Below are 24,289 nucleotides of genomic sequence, written 5' to 3'. Positions count from 1 at the left end.
TATTTGCAAGGATCACAGTTTTCCCTGTGCTTTTATTGCATGATTGCAGCCATTTTTTATGTTAAACTGTTGAAAAAACTCAAAATTCTTACAAAATCCTTACATTTTCCTCTAATTATTACACAATATTTCACTTAATTACATTGAAATTGGTCAACAAATTTAGTACATTTAAAGGCACACTGCAGACTTTTTGACCCATATGAGTTATTTTAAAAAATACCTCAGGCCAATATACAGCGCTTGACAGTATCAATGCTCCGAGCAGGGCTGCTCTCTTCAAATAGCGCCCATGTAAGTTTGGAGAAGACGCACCGTCTTTGGCCAGATCATGTGACCTGGAGAATGCCTGGAGAACGTATCACTTTACGGCAGTCACGTGACCACTGACTAGAATATACTCATTGGACTAAAGGCTTTTGCAAGTATTTTTCTGCCTTTTCGACTCCTGGTCATGGCTGAGGCAAACAAAAAGTTTAAAACTGCTTCTGCGGAGAAAGAGACGCCATCGAGACCCGGCTCCCTCTGCCAACCCGCCTTCCGCCTGGTGCCGGACATAGTCCCGCGCACGCCGGGTTGCTCGTTCCCCGTTCGCCCCGACCCCGGCCGACGCGAAGAGGAGAGCGACGGCGATGGCTGTTCCTCCAGCCGTGGCACGAGTCTAGCCCCGCTTCGCACCCCAGCCCGACCGACCCAGCCCTTAGAGCTAATCCGTATCACGAAGTTACAGGTCAACGACTGTCTGCATACACAATCAAAAGACAAGGGAGGCTGGCCCGACTGACTGTTTGTTGATTTTTTTCGACAGTGCTGCAGCGCTTGTGACCACTAGGGGGCGCTTGTTGTAAAAGTCACAGGTCTAGCGCCCCTAGGGGCCAAAAGTTACACAGTGTGCCTTTAAAGTGAAGATCTTGTTGGACTGATCGATCACTTATTGCTTGGATATGGTTGTTTCTTACATATTTTGTCATTTATGTATACGTAGAAGTACAAACTCGGGCACAATAAAATCTGTGGCCCACTTGAGATCAAACTGCTTTGTATTTGGCCTATGAATTAAAACAAGCTTGACACCCCTCACTTAAATCATGTTATAATATTTTTAGGCAGGCACAAAACATTTCATAGACTTTCTGTGTTATAAAAACTCCAATAAAGACACAAACAAAAAGGCAATGACTTTGTATCAAACTGTCTCCATATTGTGAAAAGGAGTGATTAACCACACAAAAACATTAACACAGTTTATCACATGTTGCAAAACCTTCACACAGTCCTCCTTGCCTTCTTTGCCATTCTCTCTGCCACACCCTTTTAATTAGATACCACCCCCTAACCTGGTAGCCATGACAACTTCTTCAACGTAAGCAGAAGTTCTCAATAATGGACTGTAATCAACACTGAGGTTGACTTTCTCTGTGCACGTTTAATTGTATTCATTTATGTGACAAAGAGAGTTTCCAACATTATGTGTAAATCTGAACGTGAGGTCAACGGCTCATGTTTGATTGAGTCAGAACTACCGTACTTTCATTTATTACATGACAACACTACTGTCTACACTATGTTCCTTGATTTCATACAGTAATCATACTTTCCCATCTGTGATTGACACTGCAGGCCACCAGCAATTTGGCAGCTCCCTCGCCAACAGCCTTTTGTGTCATTTGCAAAAGCACAAAAACGCATGCATACAAGCACAATTTGACAGATAACCTTCACCCACTCTATTGTCACAATGCACACAGCAGTGCATTACTTGTGTGAAGTGAGGAAGTCAAGTGTTTACTGTTCAGACTGGGGAGTGAAAGGAAACATATGAGCATTGAAAAATAGAAACGCTGTTGTGCCACTTTTGTACTCTCGCAGTATTTTCTCACTATTTTATGTATGAAATACAATAGAACTGATACTATTAAAAAAAAAAAAAAAGTTACTATATATATTGTAACTTTGAATCTGTACGACATTGTTAAACTCCATATTTACGCCAAGGATGTAATATTTTCACCGGCCTCTATTTATTTTGTCAAAAGTATGAACTTTAACAACATTTTAACCAAAGATAGACCTTACACCAGAGGTGGGCAACTTCTATCACAGCGGGGGCCACAAAAATGTGTTTGTTTGATTGAAGGGCCACATTATCAACATTCATGTCAGCTTATAGAATCATGACCAATCTGAGCATTAAAATGAAAAAAAAGAGTTTTTATAATAATTTTGCGTTATTTTTGTTATTCTGCGTATGTTTGTTGTTGTCTTGCTCTTTGCGAGGCATTTTGTGCATTTCTGTAGACTTTTAGTGTATTTTCCCTGTAAAATGTATGTTTTTTGGAGTCATACTGTGCATTTGTGTTGTCATTTTGCATTTGATGGGATAATTTTTTGCATGTTTGTTAGTAACGAGGGTAAGCAGAGTCTTTTTGTGTTTTTTGTCTTTTTGTGTATTTTGTCTTTTTGTGTATTTTTATTGTCATTTTCCGTGATTTTGTGTATTTTTGTTGTTGTTTTGTGTTATTTGGAGTAATTATGTGTATTACTGTTCATTTTTGTAGTAGTTTTAAATGTTTTTGGAGTATTCTCTGAGTTATTCTTGTCTTTTACTCTATTTTCCTGCAATGTTGTATTTTTTTTAATGTATTTTTGCTTTTGTAATGTGCATTTTTCTGGCATTTTGGACGTTTACTTTGGGGGCCGCAAAAATGAGACTTGAGGGCTGCATGGGGCCCCTGTCATATGCCATGGAAGATTCCATTACATTTTAGAGGGAATCTGGTTCAAAATATTGATTCTGATCAGTTTCAAAAATCTAAAAATACTCACAATATCATTGACACAATTTCTAAAATTCATCTCTCGTTTCATAATGGACCAATCTTTATCAAATTTGACTCATTTATGTCAGGTTAGGTCCTCAATTACCGCACCAAGTTTCATCTGGATCGGATCTGGACTGCGCAGTTCTCTTGTTTTATAAAGTTTCTACCTTTTGGTTCTTTGGTTTTTTTTTATTTTCCTTCTCTTTATTGACACCAATGATAGTTTTATGTGAGATTGTGTTTTTTAATAAACATTTTTCAAAACAAAACAGAATACTCAAGCATGCTGTTTGACATTTCAACTCTATTTTACAATATGGATCCAATGTTTTACTTTGACGTTATTAATAGTATCCATTGCTAGTGGATTGACAGCAACATAAGATGATTTAATAACAATACTTTTAAAAGTTGACTTTGTTCACAAAAAAGAACCTCCTGACAGGAAACATTCTACTTTCTGAAGTTCAAGTTGAATAAACATTAATAATGCCAAAGGTCACAATAAAAAATTGAAATAGGATTTTTTTAAATGTATCCTACAGACAGGGAAACCAGATGCTATCTGACAGCATTCAAACTAATCCAGCTATATGAAAGTATAATAAAGCACAGTTACAAAATGGTCTCTTCTTCTTCTTTTGACCCAGATTCTTGTGTTTTCAACTGCGTTTAAAATGCAAGCTGTCAGTTTGATGTTTTCATCCAATGGTCTTTTTCTTCAATTCCAATTTTCAGTTTTACAACATGTGTCATTTATGGTCGGGTTCAGCATTGCATGTAATACACTGCAGTGTCTCTAATGGCGCAGATAAAAAGCCAAATGAAAGAGTCGTCTGTTGGATTACTGCCATCCCAGAACAGAAAACAGATATTGTTCCACCCCCGCACGCTGCGAACACTATATTGTCATTTTTATGACTTCTCTCCGTGTCTCTCTACAATAAACAAAAGAAATATGAACTTCATTTCCAGAGAATCTGAGTCTCAATTTCCCCTGAAAGAAATTATGTTTTGACGGGAAAAGTGCATGAATATTTCCTGCTGCAGTGCCTTGTTAAACTGACTGTGAAATAGGCTTCTGATCAAGGCAGTGGATTCAGAGTGAGTAGCAAGACCTGACGGTGGCTTATCTAACTCCAGCTACAATCTTAACTCTCACCCTAGAGTCAAGAGTCCTCTGCTTTGTAACAAACCAGTGATCAACTCAGCGGCAGTGATTATTACATATCTGCAGCCTGATAACTGGGATGTTTACTAGGAAGAACCAGTTTGAAGATGGTGTTGCTTTTCTAGTTGCCAAACCATCAGGTAATCAGAATATTGGTTTTGCAGGGTACACACAAAAACAGGCTGGTTTTGTCCTGATTTTCCTCAATTTCCGACCAAGGATGGAAACACCAGATTCTGTTATGTTTTATATGATTATTTAGTAACACTTTACCTGAAGTTTTATATATAAGACTGACATAAGGTTTTCATGAAGGCTGTCATTAAGTGTTGTTTGTTACCCTAACCCTTCGTTACCCTAGCTACTTCTGGTTTGTAGTTATTTCCAGAAATCCCCTTTGTCAAATTAAACAAGTCTTTAAACTCACTCAGTAACTCATCATTTCAAATCCAAACGCTCAGTGCCATTGACGAGACACTCGTCATTTGCATTTTTCACGGGGATTACTAGAAAACACCCTGTCGGAGGTCCCTCATCAATATCTAAGCTGTGGGGTGTTGTAGTGACCAACTGTGTCCTGAATATGGCAGCAGTGCACCTTTAGATGAGAGATTAGCCACTGATGCTACCCAGCAAAGCAGGAAGAAGCAGGAAAAATGGAGATTATGGCGCTACAGAGTGATATTGTGACGTATCCAGCAGCTCACAGCTCCACATATTAACACAGAACGTTTGGACCTGAGTGGATTATTGATAATGTTGTGATCGTGAGATAAAACCATCAACTAACCGGGCTAAACGGGTCATCATTGCGTGTCGGGAGGAGGGGGGTGTGGAGGGGGATGTGAGCCAGACAGCAAAATAATAGGTAGGAGGTAGCAGCGCACCTTTGGATGAGAGATCATCCATGCTCAGCGGAGCTCAGAGGGAGAAAGGAAAGGCGTTTACGAGACAGAAAATGAAGCCACGTACAGGGTTGACGTTCCCAGCAGCTCCCAGCAGCGCACACTTGACCAGAGCAAGTGTGGAACTCATGGATAGTGTGGCGATGGTGAGATAAAACCATAAAAAAAATGGGGCAAGCAGTGACACTCTGCATGTCGGGGAGGAAGAGCAATTTACATGTGTGCAGACTGACGGGAGAGAAAGTTGGAGGAACCCAAAAATACAGTAAGAAATCCATTCAACTCTGACTCAGATAGCAAAATAATAATAAATTTGCCATCAAAAGCCCGGTCTGTGTGTGTGTGTGTGTGTTTTTTATATATATATATATATATATATATATATATATATATATATATATATATATATATAAGGAAACGATGTTCAGATGTCAGAGTGGTCACTAAAGCAAAAAAAATAGCTTTAAAGTCACTGACAGGGTTTTTTTTTTTAGAAAAAGGCTGTTTTCTAAGCTTTTTGCTCTGAAACTGAAGATTTGTGTAAAACTTGCTCTATTCAACGGCTGATTACAAAAGAACGAAACGAGCCAGAAACAAATGTTTTTTTTTTTTTGATGAAAGTAGAGGCTTCAATATTTCAGATTCTGGTGTCAGATTTCAGATATTCATAGTAGAAAATAGTTTGTGGGTCTTTAAAATCAGTCAAAATGCTCAAAAACGGCTGGCACTGAGGGGGGTAGAAAATCTGAAAATGGCTGGCACTGAATGAGTTAACATATTGAATGACATGAAATTATCATCTCTGTACAAATGTTTTCTTAATCAATTTTTCCAACTATTTATTCCATGAAAATAGAGCTTTACCTATACGTATTGCTGGGTTGTTCCAAATCGAAGAGTATTTTTGTTTAACGGGGACACATTATGAAAAATCCACTTTTGCAGTTTTTTTAACACATGAGGTAACTTGACTGTCCACCGGCACACAAAATGTGAAATAAATCCATCCAGTCCATTGATTGTGTTCTGTGTAAGTCTTACAACACAGAGAAAATTGCTCTGTTTCAAATGTTCTACATTTGTGATGTCACAAGTGAAATTGTGAAAGAAAATACCCTCCCCTCCGCTGGTATCTCCACCCATGGACTCCACCCCCAACCTGTTGAAAACTTTTGTGAAACTCCGCCACTGTTTTTCTCGCGAGCGAAGGAGTGATGGCTACCGGTAAAACTAAATACAGAACTTGCCTGCTGCTGGTGCCGCACCTCCACATAGAACGTACGCTGTTGTGTAGGCACTATTTGTTCATGCGGAGGTGTACTCTGCTCTTGTGGTTCGATGCATTGGCAAACCTGTTATATTGGCTTGTATCGCTGATCTGACGTGTTTAAGACACAATGCGGTTAGAGAAAACAAATGATTATCACATTGAATGCACTATTTCTGTAGTTAGAAGAGCAGAGGAGGAGGAGAAAGTGACTTAGCCGCTTAACACTCCGGTGAGAGTTTGAATGACTGCTGCTGCCGCTGATCAGGTTTTGAAGCAGTGGTTCCATATTAATTAAGCAACCCTTTGATACTGGTATAGCTTCAGAATTTTCTCAATTAATTGTATAGCCTGATCATTTTGAAAATGCTTCAATTGTAGAGGAAGGGTCACTGACAAGCAGCAGTGTATCATCGGCATACAAAAACATCTCATCTCAACTACTCTAATAGCGCTGAGTCCGCACTGCACAGTGTAGAGAGAAGTGGGCTGAGAGCGTCACCTTGTTTCGTACCACGCTTCAATTAAAAAAAGGATGAGATCAAAACTGCAGCTTTAGGATCAGAATAAATCACCCTAATCCACTTAGTTAAACCTTCTCCAAATCAGAATGCTTTGAGTGTATTGCAGGAAACTCCACTCCACCCTATCAGAAGCCTTTTGGGCATCCAGTGACAGAGCAGCTACAGGCACACTTTTATTACGATTCTGCCACATAAGATGTAGGAGTCTCCTGACATTATCTGATGATGTTCTTCCCTTCACAAACCCCACTTGATCTGGGTGAATCAGATCAGGCAGGTGATACTTTTTCCGTTCTGCGAGCAATAACTTTAGTAAGGATTTTACAGTCTACATTAAATAGGCTTATTGGTCTGTAACTACCTGGATCTATAGGATCCTTGTCATCCTTTTATATTACAAAAATTGAAGCTTCATTAAAGGTTTCTGGTAACTTTCCCAGACAAATGATTTGTTATTAACTTCAACCAATACATGGGCCAATCTGTCTGCCTTCCTCGGTTTCATTAGGGATGTAGCCTTTTTGTAACTCTTGTATTGTTATTGGACTGTCTAAATCAAACTGCTGAGTCACTGTTAAATGGGGTAAGTATAATTTGTAAAAGAAATGATCACATTCATGTACATCATGTTTTACTTGTGAGTCAAAAAGTTTGCTATAAAATGTTAAGAAGACATTGTCAAATTTCTCGTGTGTATAACATGCATTACATGGCCAATAAAGTTGATTCTGATTCTGAGATCCCATGTACTGCTTCTACGTATTCCCGACTCATCTTTAACTGCAGGTATTGAATAGTTAGACTCCTTCCTTTTAAGCTGTTGGGCCAGAAGCTTTCTAGACGTTTCCCCACTCTCATAAAAAATTGTATTCATCCTGAATAAAGCATACTTCACTTTCTTATTGTATATTTCATTAATCTGCATTTCAAGGTCACAAATATACCTTAATGTTGCCTCTTCAAAATGTTCAGATAGCTTCCTCTCCCATTCCTTGAGCTCCGCCTCCATTTTTTTTAAACTTTTTGAGATTTCTTCTTTTTCCTAGCGTATGCAATTACCATTCCCCTCACATAAGCTTTAGAAGCCTCCCAAACTGTACTAATCTTTTCTGTTGAACCAATGTTAAGCTCAAAGAAAATTTGAATTTAATACATTGAATCTCCATCTCCTTGTTTTGACCAGGTCTAGTGCTTAGGATTCTTCAGAATCCTACCATTTTGATTTTGCTATACTTCTTTTTTCGCTTTATGCTTCATACTGAGTGCTGTCGGCCTAAGAAATTAACAACAACTTCTGTGGTATATTTTGCCTCGCCACCTATTCGATCACCTTCATCTGAAAAGACGCATGGATTCCACTTTCTGGAAGAAGAAATTTGCTGTGAAGCGAGCCGAGAAAGCAATGCATCGACCACCACCCAGGAGATAGATTAACTATGGGGGTCGCGCTTCACACTGTATGAGGTCATGCGAAGCCAAAGGTAGGAAACACGCCAAAGGGAGCAGCAGCGAGGAAATTACAAGAGAGTATGAAAAGGCAGAGGTAAAGATAGAGAGACGTAGAGGAAGAAAATGGGAGCGTGGCGGTAGTGGGATCAATACAGTAATCTTTACTCATAGGCAGAGCACAGGGCCAGTGTTGAGGATTACTCAGTATGGGGCCATTACATGGAGAGGCCAGGAAAGCAATTATGAGTCTTGGGAGAAATTGACAATGAGATCCCCATGGGGAGGGATGATCGCAGCTAAAACGATGGAAAAAAGGAGACCTTGTGTGCTAGAATGATGGAGAGAACAAGTGAAGGTATATCAAATAATCATTACATTAGCCTCCAATCATATATCTCCTGCTGCAACAGAACCCGCCCCCACCCTCCTCCACTGCATCCAACCCTGGCTTCAATCATGCTGTTTTCCTCATATGGTGAAATATATAACGCCCATAGAAAGCCTTCCACCTAGTGTTCACGCTGAGAGGAAAGACCCCACATCTGCCATCATCACACCAACAGGAAGGCTCTCATTAATAAATGAAAGCTAATGGTTAACCACAGAATAGTCAGGATATTTACTATTCAGCAAAGCAAACAGCTACTGCAGCACATAGTAGATAATGCAACTAAATAAACAAAAGGTTTATTCCCTTTGTTTTATTATTTTTAATTGCTCGTTTTTGTTAATACTAAAGCACCTCCTGCTTCTGTTTTAATACTGATCGGCTCGCAGAGAGCATATTAAAATGTGAACCTTAGTGTTTTTTAGACACAAATATTAATTTGGGTTTTCAGCTTATAGTCTGACCTGAATATAACCACCGCTTTGTTTTCTTATTTATTGAAAGCACACCAAAACAGTCTAAATCCAAATGTTAAATTTAAAAGTTAATGATAAATCCAAATATTAGATAATAAATATAAATCTAAATGTTAAACATTAAATCTAAATGTTAAAGATAATTGTTAAATGTGAACTTTAAGTTGGTACTAAATATTTAGTTTCACCCATGACATTTAGATTTAACATTTAGATTGAACATTTGAGATTTAAGATTTACATTTGACATTTAGATTCAACATTTTCTCATAAAAATATGTCAAAATAAATAATAATAATACATCAAAATCTAGATGTAAATCTTAAATGTTAAATAATAAATCTAAACGTTAAATCTAGATGTACATTTTAAATTTTAAATATAGATGTAAATCTTAAATGTTTAATCTAGATGTCACGGGTAAAACAAAACATTTAGTACAAAAATCAAAGCTCACACTGAACAATTACATTAAACATTTTGATTTAGATGTAACATTTAGATTTAACATTTAGATTAAGATTTAATATCTAACATTTACATTTAGATTTAGAATTAACTTTTACATTTAACTTTTACATTTAACATTTACATTAGATTTATTATTTAACATTTAGATTTAGAATTGTATTTTTATGAGAAAAGAAATATAACAAATTTCACAAACATTGCTGTAATCCTGATCACTTGTTCATTCACGTTTACAGCCATCTTTAGCAAAGTTATATGAGTCTATATTCCAATACAGTTAAATACTTGCAACTTCATCCTTTGCCTTTGTCTCAATGTCTGGACTAATATAATAATAATCAAGAAGCCAGATCTAACAACCAGTGTCTAGTTCAAACAAAGAACAGTAGTCTATATATAAATAATGCAGATTACAGGAGGACAAGCTAGCAGGGCTCATGTCAACAGTGAAATAAAATACACTAAATATAGTAAACAGTTAAAATGAGTTTTAGGGCTTTGATATCATTTTCTAATAAATAATTAAATGATAAAAGTTTGGTTAAAAACGTTAATAATAACTAAGTAGTAAAAAAAAAAAAAAAGCGTCTCTTACATTCACAAGCTATCTTTAGCAAAAACACACATGATCAAACACCTTTATGGGTATACGTCTGTCTTTTTAAAGATTCTCATGTAAAATCAACCATGAGCGAGGATTCATAAATCCTTTTTTTCTCTTCGCTAACAATCTATCATCAATTGCTTGATAGAAAGAATAATTAGGAGAAAAACGAGTTTCATACGTACAACTCTAAAGTTTAGTTTTCAAAAGATAACTTACTTGATTTCAGTCATTGTCAAATGATTTGTCTGCTAAGACTATTTATTTGATCACTTTCAATAAACTGACATATCCTTTTGTTTTTTGTCTGACAGGCAAACTGTCATTTCCTTTTATTTTCTCGTGTTGAAGTCTAAAAGATGAATCGTCTCGTCTGTTTCTGTGTGTGTGTTGTTTGTGTATTGGCAGATTTTGGCAAAATACTGCATGCTTGTCTTTTTTTGGGGGTATATGTTTATGACAGTGACACTTTGCTGTGGACCTTAGGGTTTTCAAACATTATTTTATTTGTTTTCATTTACTCAGTTGTTTGCTTTCCTTGACATTTTTGTCATTTAACACATATTGGTCATCTAATATGATGTGCATTATGACAGTCTTTCATCTCAGTTAGATTAATCCAAGTTTTAATGAATCACTTTTTCTTTTTAAAGGAATTCTTTACAACGTGGCTGACTAACACAATTAATGGCAGATATCCTCTAATGGCACGATGAATGGGTTGGTCTTTTCATTCCATAAATAATTGATTGTTGTTTTAGCTTTATTTTATTTTATTTTATTTTTTTACAAACACTGTATGTGCCTGAGGGGGTCTTGATTTTATAGAGTTGTTTTTGACAAGTACATAAACAAACCGGCCCATGTGAGCTACAGAATCAATGGTCTGAGTGAAACAACAGTAAAACATAAACTTGGACAATTATATTTAAATCCAACTCTTTAAATTTAATTGTTTAAAGAGTTTTGTTTGTTTTTGTTATATTTATTTATTTATTGCGCAGCATAAAAAAAAAAAAAAAAAAAACACATTTTATGTACAATACATAACATCTATTTAAAGGAGAAAAGGGCTCAAAAGTACAAAATGTACCAAGTGCTCAAAATAACATTTTAGACTTTACATTTGGTTTTTCATTGTTTAAGAAAACTATACAAACATATACAGTGCATTGACATACATGTTTTTTTTTAATCATTTATGTTCATTTGTATCAAAAGTAATAAAAAAAAATAAAAAAATAATATTTTCTTTTTTATCGTTTATGGTTGTTCGAAACAAAAAATAAATGGATAAAGAATAAACCAAAATATTTTCTTTTTTTTTTATCATTTATGTTTGTTCGAAACAAAATGTAATGGAAAGAATAAACCAGAATATTGACTTTTTTAGAGTAACCAAACCCTGAGGTTTTAGCTGACATGTGTCGAGGCTGGAAATTCAAAGAATGCCTTGACTATGGGCGTGGCTCCTGGAGCAGTTAAAATACACCTAGTCTATTACTATAACATCTCCAAAGCAAAATGAATGCTATGTTACCTACATACTCTATAAACTTCTTTCTTTATTCACAATTCTCTCAATCTAAACTAATTAACACAGATTGCTGACTCCACTTGTGCTTGTTTCAATAGAAGTGGCGGCGCCAACAGTGAGGTAAGAAGCTAACAAAACAAAATCAGCTTCCATTTTAGCAAATAGCAAAATAAAATTTTAATAGCCAGATTTCAACCAATAGAGGGCAGTCACCATACGCAGAGTTTGCGGGGGCAGGAGAAGCAATACCCCGCCCCCTACAGTTTTTCCTAATTCATTAAAGAAAATAAAACATTGACTGTACACAATATATATATATATACCTCAGGTGTATAATATAGTATGCATTTTCAGTCTAATGGTCCCATACTTTTGAGACTTTAGGTTGGTTCATCTTCTATTGCGCAATCCTTCTTCACAATGTAAATGGTGAAGCGACACTGCACCCAGCAGTTCATGTATGGTACTGCAGCAAAAACTGAAACAGAAAGCAGCCTGATTTTATCATGAATTTACAACATTAAACAATGTGTCGACACAAATTTTTGTAGTTAACAAAATCAATTATGTTAGTAATATTTTTTTGCATTATTGTGTATATTACCCACATTGTTGTTGGCACAAATCTCGAGACAGTCTATGTATTTAATTCTATTTTTTTCTTTTGCCCCCCCGGCAAGAATCTCAAACGCCACCTTCCGCAGTCACTCTTACATTTTTACCACAAAATACGTCAAACTGTCAATATTTGGACAAGGATCAATCAACAACACTACTTCATACCCGAATACATTGGGTTTCAGCAGAAAAAAAAAAGTAATTTTGGGTTACTCTTTAATTAAATGCCCCTATACTTTTGGCAGGATAGTAAACGTCAGATTCTAGCAAACTATACATATACTATATCCAGATATATCTAATGGGCCATGAACTGATCTGTGGAACGGCACAGCACATGTCATTTGGAGGTCATGTTATGATTTCACAATGAGAGACAGAGCACTGGAGCACTACTGATGTACTCATTTACTTATCGAGACACACACACACACACACACACACACAAAGGGGGAGAGAGAGTGAAAAGGGAGCGCTGCATGTTGGGAATTCAGCAACAGAATATCAATCGTAGACTTCTATATCTCAAGGGTCCGACATCATGCATGCAGCTCACACTTTGCTGCATTTTATGTAGCATATAGAATATTCTAGTGTGGTTATGTAGCTGCACGGGGTGTACACATTTGTCTCCTTTCAATCTTTTTTCTGATACAATTACCCTGTAAAGAAGATAAGTGGTCGCATTATTAAAAAATATGCATTGTAAAGCAATCCCTATGTGATACTTTAGTTGTAGGAAAGTGCTTCATTATGAGTAGTCAAAGCATTGGTGTTAGGATGCACTGGATTTATAAATGTGTGTTGTGGTAGTGAAATAAAGCTTGTTCGATAAATAACTAACTTACTTAAATGATTAGGTTTAGTGTATTATATTTGGCAGGGTTGGCCAATTAACATAGGCAAAATATTTCATTGCCATGCCACAAATTAATGGAAGCAAAATTCTATTTTTAACCTAATCAATTGCAAACAATATCAGTAAATCATATCACTTGTTCAAAACTACCCCTTCTCCCCTCCCTCTGGTTGCTCCTCGTATCGAAAGCTAGCTGCTAACAAGGAAAGGATGAAAAAACAGGAAAAATGTCAAAGGAACAGTAAAAATATATAAAAAAATGTATGAATATAAGAATACTGTTGTCCTTTAAATGACATATTAAGGCCTCAAAAGCCTGTGCTTTAACTACCAGTGCTAACTGTGAGGTTTGCATAGGTACAGTACTAGTCACTGGGTACTCGTCACTTAAAGGGGAATTCTGCAATCCTATTTAGAAACACTTTTTGTTTACTTGGTGAAATGTTCCTTCCATGCTTAGAATAGTCAATACATTATGTATTCAGAAAAATAAATAAAAAGAATCGGACCTCTGTAGCAGTTGGCATTCTGTAAAAAACTCTAACCAATCCCTGTCATTCAGTCTGAATGGAAATATCCAATCAGATGCCTTCTTTTTTGGAAAGGGAAATATTTGTTATGTTCAAGCACGTGGGCAGTGTTGGGAACGTTACTTTAAAAAAGTAATTAGTTATAGTTACTCACTACTTGTTCAAAAAAGTAACTGCATTAGTAACTGAATTACTCTATAATAAAAGTAACTCATTACCAAGGAAAGTAACTATTTGCGTCACTATTAAAAAAAAAAAAAGTTGCTCTATGTCAGAAAATTCACATTTTTAGATGCGTGTGTCGTGAGGCGCTTCATTAAATTTGAGTTGCTTACAACGGATGTGGACAAAGTCTTCACTCCTGGATATAATGAACACTTCACATACACGTTCTTGCCTTTGACCACAATTAATTTAAAGTAGTGTTTGTATCGCCACCTTAAAAATGACAACTTTTCATCAGACTGGTCCACGCTCACCATCTCTGCTGCTTCATCAAATCTGCTCTGTGTGTGTGTGTGTGTGTGTGTCGCTGTGTGCTGGCACGTCGCCTTAGCCAATCATAATCGCTCACCTTGTTTTTAACCCACCTCCTCACAACAGCTGAGTCAGACGCCGGGGATGCTTTCGGATAACATTTTATTCAATCAATGCATGTAACGCACCGCATTTAACGTTCAGTAACGATAACGCCATTGTAACGGCGTAAAAAGTAATTAGTTAGATTACCCCGTTACTGAAAAACAAATGCCGTTATTTTAAACGCCGTTATTCCAAACACTGCACGTGGGGGCGTGGCTTTGGACGGAGCCCCGATGGGGAGTCATACAGGAGGGGGAGGAGCTTAGAGCAGGTGTTATTAGGTCAAATCTTGCTCAGTGTCAACTAAAATCTTCTGTCTATTTGGTTTGAATCGCTGCTGTTAATAGGATGTGTTTTACAATTTGGATCAGATATGCTAATAAAAGATAAAGCAGAATAATTGAAGCCAAAAACAAAGCTGATGTTCCATAATTCATCATTCATTTCAGTTGTGACATTGATATAAACCAGTCCAGACGACAAAGGTTTAGGAAGTTTTAAAGTGGAAAAATAAAAGTCTGCACTAAAAACCATCGAACGTGTTGGCCAACTGGTTTATTCTCCATGTGTGTAAAGTCAGAAACAAACAGGCATCAGAATAGAAGTTAAAATGCAAACAAGAGCAAATCTGCTTTCACATCTTCCATTGGTCGTAGTATAATAATATTTTCACTCTGGGATTCACTCCAAATGAAACAATTTGTAAATCCTCAATTACGGTGACATCTATCCCATGGTGGGCAGACATAATGCCAGAGAAACCCACAAACACTGCAATTACACACTCAGCTTGACTTAGCAGGGGGCTAAGGGTCACAACAAGGCCCCGGGCTCAATAATATGCATGTGTGCTGCCGTTTTAAACGAAGAGGTCAACGCCAAATAGTGGTGGTTAGGGGGCATGAGAAGATTAAACTGGGGCACATTAGATAAGCTGAGAGAGGTGCTACTAAGATTTAGTATATATCTGGGAAACAGACCAGTAATACTATCTCAGAAACAAGAAAACCAAGATAAGAGTAAATAAACAACAATGTACAGGATAGTGTTTAAAGCGATTCATAGCAAGTTGCCAGCTCAGCAAGTAGCAACTTTATATACTGTACTTAAAGGTCTGCCCAAGTTTAGCCAAACCGAGTTTGAGCATTACTACACAGACATATTGTACATTAATGTTTGATGTGATATATTTGATAAAAATAAGAAAAAAAATTAAGAATTTGGGTTATGGTGGATCATATTTTTATTTTAACAATGGGGCCAAATAGGATTTAGAGCTTGTTTCTGTTATATTTTAGTATTTCATCTACTTAGTTCTTAGGTCTGTCTTGTGTGGTATTGGAATTCATCCTGTGTGTATTTCACTGCCAGACTTGTCAGTGTGCCTGTGCTGTGAGTGATTAGGCTCCCTCCTGTTTTGCACTCCGGTGTGCTTCATTTCCTAATCAGCCTCCCTCACTCTTCAGTTAAAGCGGGCATACACTGTGCGATTTTTGGCCCATTTTGAGCCAATGTTTTACATGTAGGTCTATTTTTGGGATCGGGCCGTGTCTCGGCTAAATTGTGTGTTGTGCATCGTGTAGTATACATGGGGTCACGAGAAGCAATTAACACCTCACGACCAGCTCCCGATCAGCAGTCGTATGGTCGCAAGAAAATCAAACCAGTTTGAACTCCTGGTTGTCCCTAGTGTGGGTATCACAATGCCACGAACTGGCTTAACCTCAAACTCTCACACTGCGTATACACGAACACCGTAAGACCGCTGTAGAATTGACGGACCATACCACCCACGTCTGCCCAAACTATTTTTGGTCCATCACATTGCCGCCTTTTCTTTTTTGAAGCTCTTTTTGCTGAGATTGTGTCAGAAGTGTCTATCAACTTCTTCTGTTTTAATGGCGACACTTCAGAGTTCTTCTTTTATTTTTTACGTTATATTTCCAGAAACAAGACCCCGACGTGGTATGTATGGATGTCTAGTGTGAGCAGTGAGGTAAGAGTGTCGGTTCGTATAGTGTGAGAACATTAATGGCGTGCAGCAAACATTCGGACTCTGCAATTGAGTCGCACAATTTGAGCTGGAGGACAACGATTGGAAGAATTGCAGGGTAGACACAAAATTATAGCTGCTGCGATTAGTCGACGTTACCGATGTTATCGACAATTAAAATTTGTTGACCTCAATTTTTTAGTCGAAGAATCATTTTACAATGAATCTATTTTCTGCCTCTCAAATGGCACATTGTAATTCCTCTCCACACCAGTGGGTGCGCCCTGCTGGTTAGTCTGCAATCATCCTCGTTCCATCTTCATCTTGGGGGCAGAACCACTATAAGCAAGCCCCTTAAAAGTAAACATGATTATTAATAAAACGGCGAGTGTTTTAAACCTCAACATGGATGCAAGTGTAAACATGAGCCGCATATATGCGTACCTGCCTGTTTTCACCACAATTCATAAATAGTAAGCGATAACATATAGCGTAGCTCTGGGCCCACAGAAAAGAGAAAGTCATTGTAAGTAAATGATTATAAATCAAGCGGCGAGTGTTTTAATAAACCTTGTCATGCTTGCAGGCGTAAACACGAGCAGCCCTTGCCTGCCTTCTTTCACCGCAATTCATAGTGAGGCAGAGCTGAGCTCTTTGATTTAGGTTGGAGACTAATATGTCACAGCCTAATGGAAATGCAGATCTATACTGATGCTTTGATAGTTCATACATTAAGTTTTTGTACATTTACTTCATGAGCGTCTAACAAATTTAGGCTGATTCTGATGTGAAGGTTAAGGTGAAATCCAACAGAGGAGATTAGAAGGCTTTTGATGTCTCCATCACTCGTAAATAATTGTGTGCAATTATTTTTCAAAATGCAAAAAACATCCAACTCTGTCATTTTTATTTTCTTAAGTTAATTTTAATGTATTGTTTACATATTTCATGGTACATAAGTGACATTTTGGGCCAATACTGCAAAACTAGAAAATGACATCCTGGTGCTTGTTCAGATCCTACACAGAACAAAACCTGGTCCCGACCAGGTTTTTGTTTAGCCTAAGTTACCATGGTGATTTAGCCAAGTAAGATGTTAGCCAGCTTCTTAGTACAGCGCACACCGAATAAATCCCGTAAGTTAGCGTGATAAGAGGAAATCCAGCTTCTAGTAGAGGCCGCAGGCATAACTGTCGATGGTGCAACCGATGCAGTGCACTGGGGCCCACTTCCTTCTTATATCGTTATAAGAAGGAAGTTTCTATCGTGTGTGTCCTACAACTAAAGTATCACATAGGGATTGCTATACAATGCATATTTTTTTAATAATGCGACCACTTATCTTCTTTACAGGGTAATTGCATCAGAAAAAGATTGAAAGGAGACAAACGTGTACACCCCGTGCAGCTACATAACCACACTAGAATATTCTATATTCTACATAAAATGCAGCAAAGTGTGAGTTGCATGCATCATGTCGGACCCTTGAGATCTAGAAGTCTACTATTCATATTCTGTTGCTGAATCCCCAACATGCAGCCCTTTTCACGTGTGTGTGTGTGTGTGTGTGTGTGTGTGTGTGTGTGTGTGTGTGTGTGTGTGTGTGGGCACAAAAAATGTTTGCCCTGGGGCCTATCACCATGACGTTACTGATATAGGCTCTTTATGTTTCAGTTCTTGAGTTGTATTTAAAATTAAATGAACCCAACAAAATAAACCTCTGATTTTTTAAATTATTTTATTAGTCATTTAGATGACTCGACTATTAGTCGAAAGAGTAGTGGAAAATAAGTCGTTCGAAAATTTCTCGTTAGTGGCAGCACAACACGGAATGTTTGCTGGTTCATTGTTGTTGTTGTCCCTGTTAATGTGCTGTGGTTAAGAAAAGTCAGGTTTCATATTCTCTTTGTTCTTTGAGTTTTTGTGAAATAAACAATCCTCTCTCAGCATCTTAGGCCTCTAACTCATCACCTCATGACAGTTGGGATTTCGCCAATTCATATGCCAAGATGCTCTTGTTTCCTGTTGACCTTATTTTGGTGTTTTATGGATTGAATGATTAAAGTCTGAAGAAACAAGATGTTGGCATATTGGCATTTTTAGAATGGACATATTTAACCAACAGGTGGTTAGAATAATATTTTTACTATTTGCACTAAACCTGGGAACATATTTCTGCTTCTGGAAAAGCCTTAATTGAAAATGCTTATGTGAACAGAAGACATTGAACCTGCACCTGGATAAGCATTTTTTTCAGACCCAATGCTACCTAAGCTTTTAACCACTGTCCACTTCACACTTCATACTTTACAAAGAAAGCACGTAACCCGAACCTTCAATACATTTTAAAATAGTAGGATTTTAGTGAAGGCCAGTCACCTTCATGAAATGCAGTCGGTAAAATTGCGGGAGATTTTTTTAACAGCATTTATATGATAGTAACAAAAGTGTGGGGTTGTTTACTTTATTATATTTCTTAATACACTACAGCTCTTTTTAAACTGACCCTTCAATTTCTTTTCATGTTGTGCTCAAATCCTGGCCCTTTAAAGCATCCAGTTTTCCCTAAAGCAGAAAGCAAAAAAGTCAAAGAAACCATTCATCATTGTATGAATTACCAACTAAATCAGTTGTAAATATCCCCAAAATAATACACAAATTCAATGGAACTCCACAATATTAGCAGGGCTCAAATTTTCCTCATTGTTATATCACATGAAGTCATTTTTTAATCTCAAATTGTTAAAATAACTCAAAAATGTTCCCAAATCCTGCAAATTTCTTCAAATTATTCCACAAAATGTACCAAAACTGCATGAAAATTTATCACAAAATCAAATAAATTGTAAGTAAAGATCCTGCAAGATCCTATAATGATTAAATTACCAAGTTTCTTGCTTAAAATCTGTGGCCAATTTAAGATAAGCTGCTCAGTATTTGGTCCCTGAACTAAAGTTTGACATCCCTGTTGGACTTGGACCCAAACCAATAAATTTGCACATTTGTATTTGAAGAATAACTGTGTCTTTGATTTCCTGTCTTCAGTTTGGTCGATTGACAAAATACCTTTCAACATTATTGGCTACTTTATTAGAATCAGCCGATTAATAAAGGCAGATGATAAATGCATTGAACCTATTAGTCCGAGAAATAGCAAATGCAGCAGAAATAAGTCAAAAACAGTCATTCTGTCTTTAAATACTTAAATTGCCTGCAGGAAAAAAGTAAAATATAAAGCAAGACAATGAGATAGCAAAGCAAAAAAAAAAAGAAAACTAGCAGGAAACTGTAAGGAATGGAATACTTTTCAAACTCCTTTGCAGTACAAAGGAGTTTTCAGATTACACCGCTTGAAGAAGAAAACACAGGCTGACTGACTTCACGGCAAAAGGAGAACAATCCTCTGATGTACAGGCACTCTTTGAAAAATATTCCTTTTAAAAATTGTTACCTCAGGTGGAGGATTTTTAGTTGTGCACTGTCAAAAAAAAATTAAACCTGTGCTTCTGCAGAATTCTGTTGGAAGCGTGACATGAAATCTAGAGCCTGAACAGATCTCTAGATGAATAACTGTAGGTTATATACATAACTCCGGTTCTATGATGTAATATGAGTGAGATGTCTCACTATGGGATATATACGCCCCCTGCGTCATATCTATATTCTCATTCTGCCAATCTGATTGGATGATGAAAGATGTATTTATCCGCCGTGCTAGTCCCACCTACTAGAAGTAGGGGAGGCGGAGGATACATCGGTATTCCGTAACACTTCGCTCTACCAGCAAGATGGCTTGTCTTTGTGAGACATCTCACAAAGACAACGCAACGGTGGGGGCCCCGCCGACCTCTGCACAGGGAGGGCACAGACCACCCGGCACGAGAAGACAGCGGGCGTCAGTACTGCGCTGCTTATGCTGAATTATTCTGTTTTTTGTTGGTTTTTTATTTGCTGCGCCCACGGTCTTTGGCCTGGCATTTTTTCATTTTTAATAAAAACAATTTGCATATGGGTGTGTGCTTCTTGCAACTCTTTTCACATCTCAGGGGTTCAACAGCCGGATTCTCCACGGAAAACAGTTTCCCCATCCTGGCAGCCATCGGGATGGGTCGTAGTGGCCTGGAGGCGGCGATGCAGGGGACCCCGGGGGGCGCAAACTGGAACAAACTGGCAAACGGGGAACGACCAGCCGCATCATTGGAGCAGAGAGAGGGTCAGGTCGTCCTCTTTTTTTTCATTGGACTGGGTGGGGTCGACCGGGAGCAACAGAACATAAAGCGCCCTGGCGGCAAGTGCAGAGGCCTTGAGGAGTGATCCAATAGGCCCGACTGAAGGCGGTCTGACTTCCAGGCAGACTCGGCCTCCAAGGAGCGATAAGGAAAGGATACACAACAGTGTCCAGCGGTGGAATCCAAACATGAGGGTCCAACTGTGGACGTTTGAGCTACTGCATAAAAATCTTCCAGAGCGAGAAGAGGTGTAAGAATGCTGATGTATCCACCGCCTCCCCTACTTATAGTAGGTGGGACTAGCACGGCGGATTAATACATCTTTCATCAGCCAATCAGATTGGCGGAATGAGAAAGGTCTTCTGGATATGACGCAGGTGGCATATATCCCGTAGTGAGACATCGAAACAAATATTATGAAATAGAACCACTGCTCTATGATACAATCTAAAAAGGTAGACTTTGTTCACAGTGAGTACATTTACTTTTGAATGCACTTTTTAATTATTCCAGTTTTGGGTAATAATTGGGATAACAAAGAGTTTAGGGCGGGTTTTTGATCGAGACTCAATTCAGACTGCAATGTGGACACTCCTACTCTTTCAAATTTGCTATAGCAAGCGGTTCAGGGAGTTAAATGTTTTTTTTTTTTTTTATGGAATAGAAACTAACAACCAACCAGGCTAAGGGTGAGGTGCAATTTCTGATTTAAGACAAAATATGAGCACATTTGCACTTTAGCACTAAAACACTTTATCATCTGCCATAGGCACTTTAGCTGAATAGGTCACTTTATCTCTAGTCTATCCTCAGCTAAATGTCGCTATATTTAAGTCTTGTACTGTCCATGCTGTCTGATTTTGGATTTGTCTGAGTTTTTTGAGGTTTTTTTTTTTTTTCTTCTGTTGTTTTCAGATGTAATTACTGTTGCACACAGCATCAACCTGCTGGGGACTACAGTTGGGAACTAGCCTGTGGATACAATCTGGCACATTTACATGTTCATGTCCATTAATGTGCAATGTCCCTCGTCACAAATAAATAAATAAAACAAAATATTGTGTTACAACTGATGGTGACACATCATAAATAAGGGTGGAGTGAGGGACATATTCAACATATCTATTAATATGATTTATGTATCAAAATATATTACATAAATGTCAGAGCTATAAGTTAGAAGTTATCACATAAATCCAAACTTTTACATTTTACCATTACCAATAAATCATCTTAGAGGAACACAAACTTGTCTCCTAAAATTAAGTTGTCTGTCCCTTTTAAATGACATTTTGACAGGATTGAGATAGCTGAGTCGCTGTGTTTATATACCTGTGTGGTGAGGGCTCAGCAGCAGCAACTTACTTAAAGACAGCAGTGGATTTGACATAATCCGTCCTTGCCCTGCAACTACTTTTGGTCTTAGTAGACGCAGTAGTGTGTCTACTAGGGCAGATAAGTTATACACTGCAGGAGTTAATATTATTTTAAGGAAAATCAATGCTATTATTATTATTATTATTATTATTATTATTATTATTATTATTATTATTATTATTATTATTATTATTATTATTATTATTTATTTTCGCCTGAGTTGCCCTTTGGTGGTGTTAGAGGTTCACAAAAGGAGTGTGAGAGAAATTTGTAGGTAAATATAAACATTATTTGTAAAAAAAAAAAAACTACTTAATATAACTTTGTATGGCATGATATGCTATTTTTTTTTTAAAGTACTGCCCATCTGGACACCCCCTAATTTCAAATTAATTACTTTTAATTTATTTTGTGTGATGTTATTTAATATTTCTGTAAATTTGATTCATGCACAAAGGCAGTTGTTATGATGGAGCAAAACACCTGCGGACTTTGGGATGCCGATTGTAATGTTGCGCATGCTAAAATGAACAGCAACTTTTTGGAGCATTTAGCAACAAACCACGTAAAACAAAAGAAAAAAAACTTTTGTGATTTTTTTTTAATTTTTACATTACTTTTGACCAGATTTACAGCAATATAATGTACATGTTAAATGTAAATGTGAAATCTAAATGTTGAATCTAAATCAAATTGTTTAATGTTAAATGTTAAAATTAAATGTTTAATCTAAATATTAAATCTAAATGTTAAATTCTAAATCTAAATGTTAAATTCTAAATCTAAATGTTAAATTCTAAATCTAAATGTTAAATTCTAAATCTAAATGTTAAATTCTAAATCTAAATGTTAAATTTAAATGTGAAATGTTAAATCTAAATCTCATGGGTGAAACTAAATAATTACCTAATAAGCAAATTCACCGGAAGTACCAAAATAAAAGCTGATCAACTCTTGGTTTACAAACTAAGGATTAAATAGTTAAGGAACAACATCCTGCAAGCCTAAAACTTCTCTTTTTAGTGTCAAAGTGTGCAACAATAATGATAAATATGCAGACTAGTGATGCACATATATGCCTTTTGTTGAGTTTTTCCAAGTTTCCTCCATTATTTCAAAAACAAACTCCTAATCAGATATGCACTGTGTTCAAAGTTCAAGCTTGAACTTTGGTATTCCCCCCCATCCCTCATCTGCACCACACTGTATATTTACACTAACCGGAGCTGAACAAATAGCATCTAAACTATGGAGAATATCCAATGAAATGCCTTAAAGTTCATCTCTTGTCATCTGGCAGTGAAACATGAAACAGTTAATGCACTTCAGTTTAATTTTAGAACGCACTCCAATGGTTAAAAGTCTCATCCAACCAAAGGAAGATGGATAATATTTACTAACTTTTGCCTGGGGTTATTGTTTTAACGCTGGTGTGTGTGTGTGTGTGTGTGTGCGTGCGTGCGTGTGCGCGTGTGTGCGTGTGTATGTGTGAGAGACCGTATATGCAGCATGAAATAAAGCTACATAATGCATTATTTACAGTCAACAAGGGCAGAACAACTGTAAAGATAATAATACAGAAATTATGCTCTTTACACACTGCGTAGTGTGTAGCTTATGGACATTGTCAGAATGTATATCACATGGATACATATACAGTAATTTACAAAAACTCACTTTCCTAACAAGTAAAATCAATCAATGTAAAAATGTCAACTTTTATTCTTTGTAAATAATGGTGAACATGATTAATGGTGGCTGGGATTGTTTGGCTAAAAGTATGATAAATAAATATGACAAAACTACTATGACATCTAAGATTGGTGATCTTTTTTAAATATGCATAATTAAAAACTTGAAAACAGGTTTATTTTCAATGAAAATGGGGCCATTATGACAGCACACATCGGTTTACGTGACGCAAAAAACTGCATTTGATGAAATAAAGTATTTATAATTGTATTTTGATTAAACAATTGATGTTTATTGTACAGCAAATATGTACAACAACAAAAAAAGCTTATGTGAATTATTTTACATTGATCAGATTTACAGCATTATTTGTGAAAATTGTGATATGTTTTTTTCATAAAAATACAATGTCAATGTAAAATCTAAATGTTAAATCTCAATCTTAAAAATAAATATAAATATAAATGTTAAATCTCAATCTTAAAAATAAATATAAATATAAATGTTAAATCTAAATATTACATTTACATCTAAATTTTAAATGTTAAATCTAAATCTAAATGTTTAATCTAAAGCTTAAATATTCAGGTTATTTTCAATTAAAGTGGTGTAAGTATGATAGTAGATATACCTGTTTATGTGACGCAAAACATGCATTTGATAAAATAAAGTATTTATAAATGTGTATCGATTCAACAATTGATACTTATAGTCAAGCAAAAAGAACGCTCTCCCTCCTGCAATTGTTTGAATAATAATAACTTTTGTATTTCAAGCAGCTCATTCATTCCTTA

The 24,289-nt window shown here is 36.7% G+C and overlaps 1 long non-coding RNA gene across 1 annotated transcript; it reads left to right on the top strand.

The window, feature by feature from the left end:
• The first annotated feature begins 2,474 nt into the window (after positions 1–2,474).
• Positions 2,475–15,878, top strand: LOC114478776 (uncharacterized). The gene is made up of 3 exons (XR_003675911.1): positions 2,475–2,485; positions 15,576–15,579; positions 15,731–15,878. It is a non-coding gene; the product is annotated as an uncharacterized LOC114478776 (long non-coding RNA).
• The last annotated feature ends 8,411 nt before the right edge of the window (positions 15,879–24,289 follow it).

The sequence above is a fragment of the Gouania willdenowi genome, chromosome 17 (genome assembly GCF_900634775.1).
Source record: "Gouania willdenowi chromosome 17, fGouWil2.1, whole genome shotgun sequence".
Taxonomy (NCBI): domain Eukaryota; kingdom Metazoa; phylum Chordata; class Actinopteri; order Blenniiformes; family Gobiesocidae; genus Gouania; species Gouania willdenowi.
This window is presented reverse-complemented; position numbering and strand designations above follow the sequence as displayed.